The following is a 15,692-nucleotide window of genomic DNA, read 5'->3' as shown; positions in this document are numbered from 1 at the left end:
AAATCATTACCTATTTCATAAATTTTGGATATTTCCTCATCTATGAACTCAGGACTATTCAACTAAAAATATGTTGGTTCTCCCTTACCATGAAAACTTGGTTGATATGCCTTCTCTTCTTAAGACTTTTAATATTAAAGTTGTATTCAAAAATCTTGATACAGCTTTTCATCTCATCCCCTGCATGCATCAGCCTTACTAGAGATTTGAACAATGCAAGGAATTCGCGAGAACAGGCGAAATATACACAAACACTGATCTCTGGCTGAAGGAGACTCGAACCTACGAACCTTAGGACAAGGTACGCAGTGCTTTACCAATCTACCCACACTGGACAATACCTTGGCGTGTAGCTTGCGCTACACGTTTGATCCAAGGCAGCCAGCTTTCAGGGAGAAGGCTTACAGCTTCTCATCTCACCCCCTGCATGCATCAGCCTTACTAGAGATTTGAACAATGCAAGGAATTCGCGAGAACAGGCGAAATATACACAAACACTATATACACAAATATACGAAATATACACAAACACTGTATATTTCGCCTGTTCTCGCGAATTCCTTGCATTGTTCAAATCTCTAGTAAGGCTGATGCATGCAGGGGATGAGATGAAAAGCTGTAAGCCTTCTCCCTGAAAGCTGGCTGCCTTGGATCAAACGTGTAGCGCAAGCTACACGCCAAGGTATTGTCCAGTGTGGGTAGATTGGTAAAGCACTGCGTACCTTGTCCTAAGGCTCGTAGGTTCGAGTCTCCTTCAGCCAGAGATCAGTGTTTGTGTATATTTCGCCTGCTCTCGCGAATTCCTTGCATTGTTCAAATCTCTAGTAAGGCTGATGCATGCAGGGGATGAGATGAAAAGCTGTAAGCCTTCTCCCTGAAAGCTGGCTGCCTTGGATCAAACATGTAGCTACACGCCAAGGTATTGTCCAGTGTGGGTAGATTGGTAAAGCACTGCGTACCTTGTCCTAAGGTTCGTAGGTTCGAGTCTCCTTCAGCCAGAGATCAGTGTTTGTGTATATTTCGCCTGTTGTCGCGAATTCCTTGCATTATATATATATATATATATATATATATATATATATATATATATATATATATATATATATATACACACACACACACACACACACACACAAACGTTTGTGTGTGTGTATTCAAGACTTTAATTTTGGTCCAGAAGAAGACTACTGAGCCTCTCTCCAGGAGGAATCTTTAGTAGCTTGGTCCAAGAGGAGCCACTTTAGTTTTGTTTGCTGAATGAAAGGAAGCGTGGTGGACCAACAGCCAGCACACGATGATCAACACTACTAGCGTGGTACACTTGGGACTTCCGCCAGTGTTCATGTCTGAATCTCGCTAAGGAAGCAAGAACAGCGAACAGAGCGTGAAGGATGTTGATCTCTTGTACGGTGGTTAAGTGTTGAGGTTTGTGCAGCTGTGGGTATTGCTGATAGTGTTGATGTTGCTAGTACTAGTACTACTGTTAGTGTGACTGTTCTTAGTACTACTGTTGCAAGTACTGGTGCTGTTATTGCAGATACTGGTACTGGTGCTGCTGTTGCATTCCTATGTACCTGAGGAGTGATGGGTGCTGAACGCATGACTATATAATGGAGTGGTGGTGAACTCATGGCTATATACTGGAGTGGTGCTGCTGAACGCATGGCTATATACTAGAGGAGTGGTGCTGCTGAACGCATGGCTATATACTAGAGGAGTGGTGCTGCTGAACGCATGGCTATATACTAGAGTGGTGCTGCTGAACGCATGGCTATATACTAGAGGAGTGGTGCTGCTGAACGCATGGCTATATACTAGAGGAGTGGTTCTGCTGAACGCATGGCTATATACTAGAGGAGTGGTGCTGCTGAACGCATGGCTATATACTAGAGTGGTGCTGCTGAACGCATGGCTATATACTAGAGGAGTGGTGCTGCTGAACGCATGGCTATATACTAGAGTGGTGCTGCTGAACGCATGGCTATATACTAGAGGAGTGGTGCTGCTGAACGCATGGCTATATACTAGAGTGGTGCTGCTGAACGCATGGCTACGCATCTGGAAACTGTCTCTACATAAATAAGTTTACATGGATATAATAAGCGCATTTGAGAAGTCACGTGACTGAACCAGCTGGTGAGGGGGATCTTGATCCCTCAAGGGAGGTCCCTCGATGCTGTTGAAGGGTCTTGATCCCTCAAGGGAGGTCCCTTGATGCTGGTGAGGGGCTCCTGAGCCTGGAAAACCCAATAACCTTCCATTCCTCGGATCAAACCTGATTAACTCGCATTCCCCAGGCGTTCTATAACACTTACTAGTTTAGTGCTTCCCCATTAATACACTCTCGTCAACTCTACTCGCCAGCATGTGGCAGCTATTCATAGTCTGATTAAACAACTACATTAAGCCTACGTAATTAAATTTCACATTTTTTATTAGATTAATTACAGTTCGTTACAACTGTAAAAAAATACAATTAATAACCCTGCGTAATTATATACTGTGCAAGGTTAGATGTATCAGCTTAGATGTAATTAATAAGACTATATATATACACATTTTTTTGACGCTGTAAAACTGTAATTAAGCTTCAAGCTAAAATATTTAGCACCCAGGATGAAACACAGGTGCCGTCCACACACTGTATAGAATTGCTTTACCAAGTCTGTCTGGGGGATCCAGAGAAAGTATAAAACTGCGTTACCAACAAGTTATTAATGGTGGCTCCAGACAGACCCATGCTGGAGGCTCTACTTCTTTAGATGCATCACTGTGAGACTGACCCTCGTCTAGTACTGTTATACTAAACATAACACATTTACAATCAGACTAACTAGATTAAGCCAACTTGACTCACGAAATAGTAATATCAAAGTTGCATATAAACCACGGAACGGGTAGAGATTGAACGCACAGGGAATGAGTCTTAAAACCATTCGCTGTGGTTTTGGAATTGTTGGTCTTGACATGCATAATGATGATTCTGTGAGAGTAGATAGTATACTATCTACATTATTTTATCCACGGACATAGATTGAAGCATGGAAGGTAATCAGTTTCGATAAGGGGCAGGAGTAAGAACCCTTCACTAGCATCAATGTAACCCCCTCTCAACATCTAGTCTCCAAAAGAACAGATATGATTATATACAAGACACAGGTAAGATCACACAAGACACAGGTAAGATCACACAAGACACAGGTAAGATCACACAAGACACAGGTAAGATCACACAAGACACAGGTAAGATCACACAAGACACAGGTAAGATCACACAAGACACAGGTAAGATCACACAAGACACAGGTAAGATCACACAAGACACAGGTAGGACCATACAAGACACAGGTAAGATCACACAAGACACAGGTAAGATCACACAAGACACAGGTAGGACCATACAAGACACAGGTAAGATCACACAAGACACAGGTAAGATCACACAAGACACAGGTAAGATCACACAAGACACAGGTAGGACCATACAAGACACAGGTAAGATCACACAAGACACAGGTAAGATCACACAAGACACAGGCAAGATCACACAAGACACAGGTAAGATCACACAAGACACAGGTAGGACCATACAAGACAGGTAAGATCATACACGACACAGGTAGGACCATACAAGACACAGGTAGGATCATACACACCCTCCACCACTTGACACAAACACGTACCACCCCTTCCCTAACCACCTCACCTTAGCCACCTACCCCTCCCCCAAACCACCTAACCCCTCCCCAAACCGTCTAACCCCCGCCCAACAACCTCCCTCCCTCCAATAACCATCCTCCCCCTCCCCCATAACCATCCATCCCCTCTCTCCCCCAAACCATCTAACTCCCTCCCCCAACTATCTCTACCCCTCCAATAACCATCCTCCCCCTCCCCCACAACCATCCATCCCCTCTCCTAACCATCTATTCCCCTCCCCCTAACCAGGATGAGGACAAGGGGTTCCAAGGACGAATCTGAGAGGGAGGAATGGGAGATAGAGCTCAAAAAAAGGGAGGAAGACTGGGGAAGGAGACTAGATGAGCTGGAAAGGAAGATGGAAGAGAGGTTAGCAGCAGAATGCAGAAGGTGGAAGCAACAGGCCACAGAAGCAGAAATCAAGATAGAGAGATTAGAAGAGGAGCTGAGACATCTGAAACAGCACAGAGACAAAGATATTACAGAAGTAGCATCGGCAATGGCTACATCGAACACAGACAACAGGTCCGAAGGAAGCATGGAAACTAAACTGTATGCAGAGGTCCTGTCAAACCCACATGGGGCCAAAACAAAGACAGGGAGCACTCTAGGACAGAAAGAGAGGTTGGAAGACATTGAAGGAACTAGGACATGTGCAAAGACCTTACCAGATACCTGTGGGGGCCAGGAGCAGGTGAGCAGGAAGGATAAACCAAGAAGCATAGGGGCCATAACGAGGGAAGGGACTGAAGGAAGGAACACTCCACGGGAAGGAACTAAAACACATCAGAGGATGCAATGGGAGTCACAGTGGGAGGTGGAAAGGGAGAGATCCGTGTTTGTCTATGGGCTAGACGAAGCTAAAGGGGAAACTTATGATGAAAGAAAGCAGGAGGAGAAAAAAGCGATTGAAGACATCATGAAGGTGATAGGCGAGGGGGACATGACCCAGGTGGCAAATTTTCGGAGAATTGGGTGGTTCACAAAGAAAAGGAATCGGCCTCTCAAAGTAATTTTCAAGGCAGAATCAACCCGAACCATGATCCTGCAGGAGAAAGCACGGCTGAGAGGCAAGCAGGAGTTCCGGAGTGTGTACCTCGACCGAGACAGAACACAGGACGAAAGGAAGACAATGAAAGAGTTCAAAAACGAAAGGAGAAATGGGAGGAAATGAAAAAGGAGAGCAGAATAACCCAGGATCAAATGGAAAGACAAGTGCACCCCCCATAAACACCTGCAGAAGGACTCCAGCCACGACACCCCCAAGGCAACTGAACAATCCAAACCAACCATCACACACCGATCCCTCTGTTTCCACCCCCCGCACCACAGTTACAGTATTAGAACAGAAGTTGAAGGTTTGGTACACAAATGCAGATGGATTAACGAATAAACATGAGGAATGGCAAGAAAGAATCAATGAGAAGTCCCCAGACATCATAGCAGTTACAGAAACAAAACTCATGGAGACAATAACAGATGCAATCTTCCCACCAGGATACCAGATCATGAGGAAAGATAGAAGGGGCAGGGGGGGAGGTGGGGTTGCTCTGCTCGTAAAAAACAGATGGAAATTCGAGAAAATGGAAGGAATAGATGAGACGGGAGAAAGAGACTACATAGCAGGTACACTTCAGTCTGGGGAACACAAAGTGGTCATTGCAGTGATGTATAATCCACCACAGAACTGCAGGAGGCCAAGAGAGGAATATGAAGAGAGCAACAGAGCAATGGTGGACACACTTGCTGAGGTGGCAAGAAGAGCTCACTCCAGCAGAGCAAAGTTGCTGGTGATGGGGGATTTCAACCACAGGGAGATTGACTGGGAAAACCTGGAGCCACATGGGGGTCCCGAAACATGGAGAGCCAGGATGTTGGACGTGGTGCTGGAAAACCTCATGCACCAACATGTTAAGGACACTACCAGAGTGAGAGGGGAGGATGAACCAGCAAGATTGGACCTTGTGTTCACCCTGGGCAGCTCAGACATTGAGGACATCAAGTATGAGTCCCCTAGGAGCTAGCGACCACGTGGTTCTGTGCTTTGAATACATAGTAGAGCTGCAAGTGGAGAGAATAACAGGAGTAGAATGGGAAAAGCCTGACTATAAAAGAGGGGACTACATAGGGTTGAAGAACTTCCTGCGGGAGGTCCAGTGGGACAGAGAACTGGCAGGAAAGCCAGTAAATGAAATGATGGAATATGTAGCAACAAAATGCAAGGAGGCAGTGGAAAGGTTCATTCCCAAGGGCAACAGTAACAACGGGAAGACCAGAACAAGCACCTGGTTCACCCGACGGTGTAAGGAGGCAAAAACAAAGTGCAATAGAGAATGGAAAAACTACAGAAGGCAGAGAACACACGAAAATAGGGAGATCAGTCGCAGAGCCAGGAATGAGTACGCACAGGTAAGGAGGGAGGCCCAGCGACAGTATGAAAATGACATAGCATCGAGAATCAAGACTGACCCGAAACTGTTGTATAGCCACATCAGGAGGAAGACAACAGTCAAAGACCAGGTGATCAGATTAAGGACAGAAGGTGGAGAACTCACAAGAAATGATCAGGAGGTATGTGAGGAGCTGAACAGGAGATTTAAGGAAGTTTTTACAGTAGAGACAGGAAGGGCTGTGGGAAGACAGCACAGAAAGGAACATCAAGAGGGAATATACCAACAAGTGTTGGATGACATACGAACAACTGAGGAGGAGGTGAAGAAGCTCTTAAGTGACCTTGACACCTCAAAGGCGATGGGACCGGACATCTCCCCATGGGTCCTTAGAGAAGGAGCAGAGATGCTGTGTGTGCCTCTAACCACAATCTTCAACACATCCCTTGAAACTGGGCAACTACCTGAGAAATGGAAGACAGCTAATGTAGTCCCCATATTTAAGAAAGGAAACAGAAACGAGGCACTAAACTACAGACCTGTGTCTCTGACATGTATTGTGTGCAAAGTCATGGAGAAGATTATCAGGAGGAGAGTGGTCGAACACCTGGAAAGGAACAAGATTATAAATGAAAACCAGCATGGGTTCATGGAAGGCAAATCTTGTATCACAAACCTCCTGGAGTTTTATGACAAGGTAACAGAAGTAAGACACGAGAGAGAGGGTTGGGTAGATTGCGTTTTCCTAGACTGCACGAAGGCCTTTGACACAGTTCCCCACAAGAGATTAGTGCAGAAGCTGGAGGATCAGGCACACGTAAAAGGAAGGGCACTGCAATGGATAAGGGAATACCTGACAGGGAGGCAGCAACGAGTCATGGTACGTGAAAAGGTATCACAGTGGGCGCCTGTTACGAGCGGGGTCCCACAGGGGTCAGTTCTAGGACCAGTGCTATTTTTGATATATGTGAACGACATGATGGAAGGAATAGACTCTGAAGTGTCCCTGTTCGCAGATGACGTGAAGTTGATGAGAAGAATTAAATCGGACGAGGATGAGGCAGGACTGCAAAGAGACCTGGAGAGGCTGGACATGTGGTCCAGTAACTGGCTTCTCGAATTCAATCCAGCCAAATGCAAAGTCATGAAGATTGGGGAGGGGCAAAGAAGACCGCAGACAGAGTATAGGCTAGGTGGACAAAGACTACAGACCTCACTCAGGGAGAAAGACCTTGGGGTGACCATAACACCGAGCACATCACCGGAGGCACACATCAACCAAATAACGGCTGCAGCATACGGGTGCCTGGCAAACCTGAGAATAGCGTTCCGATACCTTAATAAGGAATCGTTCAAGACACTGTACACTGTGTATGTTAGGCCCATACTGGAGTATGCAGCACCAGTCTGGAACCCACACCTGGTCAAGCACGTCAAGAAGTTAGAGAAAGTACAAAGGTTTGCAACAAGGCTCAAGAGCTCAAGGGAATGTCGTACGAGGAAAGGTTAAGGGAAATCGGACTGACGACACTGGAGGACAGAAGGGTCAGGGGAGACATGATAACGACATACAAGATACTGCGGGGAATAGACAAGGTGGACAGAGATAGGATGTTCCAGAGAGGGGACACAGGGACAAGGGGTCACAACTGGAAGCTGAAGACTCAGACGAGTCACAGGGACGTTAGGAAGTATTTCTTCAGCCATAGAGTTGTCAGCAAGTGGAATAGCCTAGCAAGTGAAGTAGTGGAGGCAGGAACCATACATAGTTTTAAGAAGAGGTATGACAAAGCTCAGGAAGCAGAGAGAGAGAGGATCCAGTAGCGATCAGTGAAGAGGCGGGGCCAGGAGCTGAGTCTCGACCCCTGCAACCACAATTAGGTGAGTACAATTAGGTGAGTACGACACAGGTAGGACCATACAAGACAGGTAGGATCATACACGACACAGGTAGGACCATACAAGACATAGGACCATACAAGACACAGGACCATACAAGACACAGGACCATACAAGACACAGGTAGGATCATACACGACACGGGTAGGATCATACACGGCACGAGTAGGATCATACACGCCACAGGTAGGATCATACAAGACACAGGTAGGATCATACACGACAAAGGTAGGATCATACAAGACACAGGTAGGATCATACAAGACACAGGTAAGATCATACACGACACAGGCAGGATCATACACTGCACAGGTAGGATCATACACTACATAGGTAGGATCATACACGACAAAGGTAGGATCATACAAGACACAGGTAAGATCATACAAGACACAGGTAAGATCATACAAGACACAGGCAGGATCCTACAAGACACAGGTAGGATCATACACGACACACGTAGGATCATACACTGCACAGGTAGGATCATACACTACATAGGTAGGATCATACACTACATAGGTAGGATCATACAAGACACAGGTAGGATCATACAAGACACAGGTAGAATCATACAAGACACAGGTAGAATCATACAAGACACAGGTAGAATCATACAAGACACAGGTAGAATCATACAAGACACAGGTAGAATCATACAATACACAGGTAGAATCATACAAGACACAGGTAGAATCATACAAGACACAGGTAGAATCATACAAGACACAGGTAGAATCATACAAGACACAGGTAGAATCATACAAGACACAGGTAGAATCATACAAGACACAGGTAGAATCATACAAGACACAGGTAGGATCATACAAGACACAGGTAGAATCATACAAGACACAGGTAGAATCATACAAGACACAGGTAGAATCATACAAGACACAGGTAGAACCATACAAGTCACAGATAGAATCATACAAGACACAGGTAGAATCATACAAGACACAGGTAGAATCATACAAGACACAGGTAGAATCATACAAGACACAGGTAGAATCATACAAGACACAGGTAGAATCATACAAGTCACAGGTAGAATCATACAAGACACAGGTAGAATCATACAAGACACAGGTAGAATCATACAAGACACAGGTAGAATCATACAAGACACAGGTAGAATCATTCAAGACACAGGTAGAATCATACAAGACAGGTAGAATCATACAAGTCACAGGTAGAATCATACAAGACACAGGTAGAATCATACAATACACAGGTAGAATCATACAAGACACAGGTAGGACAGTACATACTTGTAAAATATTTAATTTTTTTCACTAGCATTAATACCATCGCGGTTATCCAAGTATATTTTAGTTCCAATTTCAGCCTTGAAATTAAAAAAAAAATTGTTTGCCCATATTCATCGTATTAATAATATTAAGTAATTATAACAATGTCAATGATTCCATAAAAATCAAATATATTTGTGCGTGTTTAATCAAAATATAATAAAACATTCATCTTTTCAAGATTTTTAATACTGCACAATTTTTTCCAGGAAGATGCGGGTATTCGAACCGAGGTCAAGCAACCTGGCTATGGTGCCTACTACTATGAGTTTTCAAATCAGTTACCTACTGTATACTGGTAAGGTTAGCAGAGGCCATCAACTGCGACCCACTGCAAAATTTTTTACGGAGAACTCGCCCCATCAATACATGTACAAGCAGTGTCAGAGTCAAGCTCTGATCCTGACTGTTGTCAGTGAACCTACCCAATCAACATAACCAGTGTGTCAGAGCCTAGCTCTGATTTTTACTCCAGCCAATGAACTTACCAAATCGACACAACCAATGTCAGAACCTAGCTCTGGTCCATATTGGAGTCAATGTCAACAAATCCATAATACATTTGTAACTTTCAGCTTGGCACATACTCGTTATTATCTTACAAATTACTCAACTGACTAACCTCTTGGGTCAGCAGTACTTTCCTTACCTTGATTATCAATTCATGCATGCATGTAGACATCTGGAATATTAAATACAGAATTCTTTTTTTCTTCACTTTGACAGAGTGGAGAGGAAGGAAAACTAAGAGCACTTACTTGCAGTAGTAGAGTCTTCCTTCCCTGGTGAAGTGAAGTGTCCAGCCGGGGCGAAGGCGGGCTTGAAGGTGGTCGAGCAGCTGGTGCAGCAGGTGGGCTCGATCCTGCTGCTGCTGCAAGCTAAGACCACTAATGCCCCCCTGCTGCTGCAGCTTGTGCTGCAGCTGGTTGTGGTGGTGGTGGTGGTGGTGGTGGAGGAGGGGAGCCCCGCCCCCGCCGTGCTGGGTACCATACCACGGGTTCAGGAACATTGGCAACCACCATCACTCGTCCCCCTGCAAGGCAACATGGTGCAACATTAATACTGATTTAATGGTAACTACGCGACTATTAAATTATCCCAAGATGGCACCAACAGGCTAGTCGAGCTACTAGAGGTCTGGTTTGGGACTGAGCCGTGACCCTCAGAAGCAACTACATGTAACCTACAGGTAAACCGTCAATAGCCTCTAACTCTTCAGCCCAGTAAGAAAACTCGAGTAGCAGAACAAGCTGAGGATAATGTTTCGCTCTGTGCAGAACTTTATCAAGCCATGACTTTATACACATCAACAAAGAGCGAAACAGTGTCACAATAATTATTATAATCAAGGGGGAAGCGCTCAACCCGGAGGATTATACAGCGCCTGGGGGCGGGGGATGTGGAAGGCATTCAGGCTTAATTCAGTGTCCCAATAAGAGCTCTTTCTTTAACATGTATCTTTTCTACAGTATCGCTGTCAGTACGACATTTCGATTCCACTCTTTAAACCAGTCAACGACTCTTTATTCTTTGGCCAATTAGCAAGATGCCCTAGTCACTTTCTTGTCCAATCATGTACAAGCTCCCGTACACATATCCTTTCAATCATTCAATAATAAGCTCTTTGTACATAACCAATCCCAAGGCATCCTTTCCGACTCGCAGCCATAACCTTCACCAATCACTGAAAGTCTCTTTCTTCCAGCCAATCACAGGAGTCATCTGTTTCCAGCCAATCACAGGAGTCATCTGTTTCCAGCCAATCACCAAAGCCACTTCGTTCCAGCCAATCACCGACGCTACCCCATTTTAGTCAGTCACTGAAGCCGACACCTTCCAGTCAATCACTAGTCACCTTTCAGCCAATCACTGAGACTCATTATTCCTCAGCCAATTATAGTAGTCCCTTCTTCACTTCCAAGCCAATCAGAGCACCTGCTTTACTCCCCAACCACTAGTCACCCCTCTATCTGACCGTCCACAGGATATACATGGGGTGCACAAACCCGCTTCGGCGTTCAAATCTAATCACCACTTCATACTTTCAGCATCCATCAGAGCCCTCTAGCCAACTAACTTCAAACATGATTCTCTGTCCCATTCCAACACAGCTGAACAATGACTCAAAGAATGAACATAAATTGTTCTTAAACTCCCTATCCAATTTCTTAAAATGCCAACCACGTCTGCCACGAAGGACCGGAAGATGAAGTTGTACAAAAACAAGATCAACTGGTGCAATACCATCATTCTGTCGGACTGATTGGCTTGCTTGCTGACTGGCTGGCTGGCTGGCTGACGGACGAACCGACTAAATGAGTAACTGACTGACTGGCTGGCTGCCTTAATGAGGGACAGACCCAGTTCCATTCGAAGAATTATTGCAATATCTTCGTCTTCTGCGCGTGAGGATTACCACTACCTCCTCCACGCGCAATGACTGATACAGACACATTTCGTGCACTACATCACCAAACAATGCGCCGCTTGTTCGGCAGGCAATTACATGGAGGCATCGTTAACCACCCTCCAACACAACAGGCGCTACCTGTTAATGCTCACCCAATCTACAGAAACAGCTCGTTACTCTCAAGTCAATCAGGACGAGGCCTCGTTCACCAGAGATAATTAATGAATTGCCCGCTGCCACCAAGTCGCTACCAATTAACTCCGAGTTTTAATCTTCCTGAAAAAAAAATGACAAGCACACAGACTTGGGAATTTATCACTAAGAGAACTAAAAACAGAAGAGGAAAGCAGGTGGTAAGATACAGGTAAATAATTCATGGAAATATTTTGACGAATGGTGGTCAAGATTCTCGAGTGTAAGATGGCATGCAGCCCATATCGGCATGTATATTGTATCAAGAATTTCAAATAGGTCAAAAAATGCAGAAAGCCGCAATGAAATTTCGAAATAAAAAAGGTAAGAACAGAGGCTAGTAAGGTTGCTATTATTTACTATTGCATTTGTGAGTGTACTCTCACCTAGTTATGTTAGGTAATAAGACAAACTCGAACATATTTCGACGCCAAATGAAGTCTCTTCACTAGAAGAGAGGCTTCAACTGGGGACCGAAATATACGAACCCAGTGTATTGTATACCACTTTCTTTTACGAGTTTGTCTCCATGTGAGTTATTAGCAAAGACAGTACACTTCTATTGTAGCTGCAAGAATCAAATTATACCCTCCTCCCTGCCTTTTAACTCCCTAAAACATGATTAAATAATTCCTTGAATTTTAGGAATCACAGACCTACTCTAGTCAGTGTGTGTGTATCGATTTCTACCATCACATCATCCAACGCGTCCCACTTACTGACCAGCAGCAACAACCTGGTTGACAATGCAAGCACCAGATGACGTGGAGCATGGCCGGGCTCTGGGAGTAGAAAAGCTCTCGGAACTCATCAAAGATATATCGAAGGTAAACGTATACCCTCAGACATAGTGCTCTCTAACATTCTCCTGATTCTTTCTACGCTCATTACAAACAACTTATTTATATCCACTTCATCGACTTTCCTTAGTAGTTTATGTACTTCCTACAGTGATGTATCATGATAATCCCTGGTTCCCAATTTACTGGTGTTAGTTTTAGTGTTGAGATGGGACGATTCGAAAATCTTTGACTATACCGTTGCCGTCAAACTTTTTCGATACCCAGCGTTACTGCTACACAGCGTCACTGACACCCATTGATACTGATACCCAGCAATATCGTTGCCCAGCAATACTGATGCCCAACGATATGGATACCCACCACTAAGACATCACAGTGAGTGGTAGTGATGGAGGAGGTCAGGTCTCCACAAATCACAGTGAGTGGTAGTGATGGAGGAGGTCAGGTCTCCACACATCACAGTGAGTGGTAGTGATGGAGGAGGTCAGGTCTCCACACTTCTCCAGCGGGACCACTAACGTCAAGGAGACGCTCCTCACGACTTTATTAAAAGTGCAGCAGCAAGTAAGAGCATCACGCCCAGGGTCCAATTTGTTGTGTGAAGTGTTAGAAAGACAAGGGATGTAGCGGGAGAAATAGAAGGGGAGGGGTAAGAAGAGAGGATGGGAGGGAGAGGGAAGAGGGGATGGGAGAGAGGGATGGGAGAGAGGGAAGGGGTGATAGGAGGGAGAAGAGAGAACGGAGGGAAGGGTAAAGGGAAGAGGAAGAGGGGAGTTACAGGGAAGAGGAGAGCGGAGAAGATTAAGAAGGGAAGGGGAGAAGGGGATGGGAAAAGAAAGTGAAGGGGAGACGAAAAGAGAAATTATACAGCTCAGGCCACGAATCATAATGCAGATAGATGAAGCTGAAAAGGCGGGGCCAGGAGCTAGAAAACACAAAACGGGAGGTGTACACACAACTTTCAGAAGAGGTACGATAAAGCTCTTGGAACTTGGAGTGGACCTAGTAGCGACAAGAGAAGAGGCGAAGTCAAGAGCTGTGAATCGACCCCTGCAACCACATACAGGTGAGTACACATACACACCTAACGTGCCCAAATTCTTTAAGATGCGAGCACATATGTCCGTACACGCGCGTGTACACGTAACCCGATACAAACAAAACAGAATTTCAGGACTCAGCTGGTGACTTTGTTGCATCGACTCGACACGGATTCACTGGATTGCAAAACTTGATTAACAATTCCGGTTGAATAATACGGAGAAACTCTGCAATTCCCCAGCCGTGTATTGAGTCTCATCTGTCTCAGAATCTGTGCAATATTATTCAGACAGGTGCATTAATGCTGCAAACAGCCTTAATGCTGACTATGCTTGCTCATTAATATTGCAGAGAGACTAAACTCTTACCTTGCTTTACTGATATGGTAAAGAATTTTACTTCCTCTATAACAAAGAGATTCACTATCATAGCCTAATATCGTAATGTACACAACACCCATGAGATAATAGCTTCGTTCCATAACAAACAGCATCACTAAGATCACATAAACATCACTACGATCATTGCTTAGTTTCCTAGCAAAAACAGCATCACCAAGATCACATCAACGTCACTAAGATCAAAGCTTGGTTCCCAAACAAAAAATAATAAAAATCACATCACTAAGATCATAGCTTTGTTCCCTAACAAAAAAAAATTAAGATCACATCACCATCACTAAGATCACAACTTCGTTATAAAAAAAACAGCATCACCATGATCACATCAACATCACTAGGTTTATAGCTTCTTCCCCTAACATATACAGCATCACATAAAAATCTTACATTAACTCTTACAATCAGCTGGAACGTATATCAAAGAAAATTAATCCAGTAATGCTGACTTGCATTTTTTTTTTTTTTGGCATATGCTTACCGATATTACGAGAGAGAGAGAGATTCCATTTTTTCAGTTTTTGTCAAAAACCATGAAATAGAGAGAACAAGATCAGTCCAAATATTCCTTGCGCATCAAAATGGAAATATCAGCGTCAAATGTAAAGTGTGACGCCAAACTTAAAATCGTATTAAATTGAGAGAGGAGGATGATTCAAGTCAGGAAGACTATGTGAAAGGCATGAACAATAATGAGAAACAAGATTAAAACACAGTAATAATACAAATAAAAATAATAATAATAGGAAACAATAAGAGAAAATAGAAGAAAAGGAGAATAAAGAGAAAGAAAAAGTAAAATATACAGATAACAGTCTCCCACATTAACCTCCACTAGTATTTCATTCTACCCCCACCCCCAACACTGCACCTGCAGCATTATTACTTTTACACCTCCCACACTAGCCCCCGTATCAACTATCCCACCTCCCACACTTTTCCCTACATCAACTATTCCATTATCACGCCTCTCAGTCACAAATGAAGCGAGTCTTTCGGGCCGCTCTGGAAATTCGCGAGAAAAATGGTAAAGAAAGCATAAAACTGAAAATAAAATCTTTCAGATTTTCAAAGATCAAATCAAGGTCCACCCTCGCAGGGAGGGGAGGATCGTGATGATCCATGGATCTAGTGAGGGGGGTGTGGGAGATGACCTTGTTGATCCATGAATCTAGTGAGGGGGTTGTGGAAGATGACCTTGATAATCCGTGGATCAAGTGACGGGGTGGGGTGTGGGAGATGATCTTGACGATCCAGGAATCTCGTGTTCCCCAAAAAATCTGAGAATGAACCACTACCAAGTCAATATAGTGATGATATACACTTAAGGCAAACATATGAACAGGACACATGAGCATCATTGAAGAATCTTTATCGCTGAGGCGTTTTGCCCACGCAACAGACTTTCAATTGAATATATTAACTTAATGACATCTGTATTTACCTTAAGAAGCCTACTGTGTAAGCGAAACTTTTCGGCAATAGATACCTAAATGTTACACGTGTCCTATTCATCAGCTACCAAGAGGAAATTAGACTATTACCTTCTA

General features: G+C 44.2%; 1 long non-coding RNA gene across 1 annotated transcript in view; it reads right to left on the bottom strand.

Annotated features, from left to right (window-relative positions):
• Positions 1–15,692, bottom strand: part of LOC128692991 (uncharacterized) — a 640,242-nt gene that overhangs the window by 399,304 nt on the left and 225,246 nt on the right. The window contains exon 3 of the long non-coding RNA XR_008407657.2: positions 10,057–10,331. This is a non-coding gene — a long non-coding RNA (uncharacterized lncRNA). The remainder of the gene's footprint in view (positions 1–10,056; positions 10,332–15,692) is intronic.

This window comes from Cherax quadricarinatus, chromosome 38 (assembly GCF_038502225.1).
Source record: "Cherax quadricarinatus isolate ZL_2023a chromosome 38, ASM3850222v1, whole genome shotgun sequence".
In the NCBI taxonomy this organism is placed as follows: Eukaryota; Metazoa; Arthropoda; class Malacostraca; order Decapoda; family Parastacidae; genus Cherax; species Cherax quadricarinatus.
Note: the sequence above shows the minus strand (reverse complement) of the source record. Positions and strands in the feature narration are given on the sequence as shown.